This window comes from Sinocyclocheilus anshuiensis, unplaced genomic scaffold (genome assembly GCF_001515605.1).
Source record: "Sinocyclocheilus anshuiensis isolate Anshui unplaced genomic scaffold, SAMN03320099.WGS_v1.1 scaffold283, whole genome shotgun sequence".
In the NCBI taxonomy this organism is placed as follows: Eukaryota; Metazoa; Chordata; class Actinopteri; order Cypriniformes; family Cyprinidae; genus Sinocyclocheilus; species Sinocyclocheilus anshuiensis.
The window spans coordinates 4,381,724-4,383,448 of NW_015549605.1; positions in this window are offsets into that span (position 1 = coordinate 4,381,724).

Sequence of the window (1,725 nt, forward strand, 5' to 3'; positions counted from 1 at the left end):
ATATAATATTATTATTATTATTATTATTATTATTATATATATTTTTTTTTATTTTTTTTATGACATTTGCGCATTGATGTCTGTAATGCTGGACCTCATTACTGGCTCCAGAGTTACTCAAGTGTCTGATGCCACAATAGTCTAAACTCAAGAATGTGAGACCGAAAGTAATGGAAAACAAGATGTTTGCCCTAACCCTAACCCTAACCCTAACCTTCACATCCCAGAGGATTCCATGCAGGGAAAAAGATGAAAATATGTTGGATGAAATAATCAGACTGTAAGAGATCATGTAACGTGTTTAGAACAGTCTGTCCCGACCTGAGCAGATGAGCGACTGCTGTAATCTTTCACAACCTACCAAAAGACCCTGGTAACCACCTAGCAATGCCTTAGCAACCACCAATACACCCTGGTAATCACATAGCAACGTCCTAGCAACCACAAAAGCACCCTGGTAACCACCTAGTAACACCTTAGCAACCACCGATACACTGTAGTAACCACATGGCAACACCCTAGCAACCACCAAGCCATCCTGGTAACCACCTAGTAACACCTTGGCAACCAACAATACACACTGATAACCACATAGCATCACCCTAGCAACCATCAAAGCACCCTGTAAACACCTAGTAATGCCTTAGCAACCATCAATACACCCTAATAACCACATAGCAACGCCCTAGCAACCACCAAGCCATCCTGGTAACCACCTTTTTATACCTTAGCAAACACTAATGCACTCTAGTAACTGCATAGCAACCACAAAGCACCATAGTAACCGAATGTCAAATACCAAGCATCCTGGTAACCACCTACAGTAGTAATGCCTTAGCAACCACCAATACATTCTAGTAACCACTTAGCAACCACATAGCACTGGTAACCACCCTGGTAACTACCTAGTGATGCTTTCACAACCACCAGTGTACTCGAGTAACCACATAGCAACCACAAATAACTATAACTCCATACACCCTAATAACTCCATAGCAATGCCCTAGCAACCAAAGCATTCTGGTAACCAGCTTGTAATGCCTTAGCAACCATCAAAGCACCCTAGTAATTGCATAGGAAACACAAAGCACCCTAGTAACCACCTAGCAACGCCCTAACAACCACCAAGGCATCCTAGTAGCCGCCTAGTAATAGGCGGAGTACAGTAGAGTGGTAGATCCTCCAGCCTGAGCAGCCTGAGTGACTGTTGTGCTCCACTTGTTTACTTTGAAGCGCTGATTCTTTTATCTGGTAGTCTGTGTGTGTGTGACTATGGGTCAGTGTGGGGCTGTTTGGTTTGTTTTGTTTGTTTTCTCTCTCCGTTGCTAAGGAACTGAGATGTGGCATAAGTTGCAGTCACGCATCTGAGTTTCAGCACCTATTAGCGATCAAAGTGATTTCAGTAATGTGCGGTGTTTTAAATAGTTTAATAAGTCCGCCCTGGGGACCGGCACAGCAAATCATCAAATTAGCATCCCATAAAGACCCAAGACAGGACCCATAGGAGTGTGATAAATGACTTCAAACCGCAGTAGCTCATGAGGATCACACTTACTGTATCGAAACATTCATTAATAACAGAACAATCATTTGCACCGCTGGCATGTCAATTAGAAACTGTACATCAAAGCATGGTTGCTTATAATAAAACTTAATAATAATAATAATAATAATAATAATAATAATAATAATAATAATAATAATAAAACAAATAAAAAAACAACA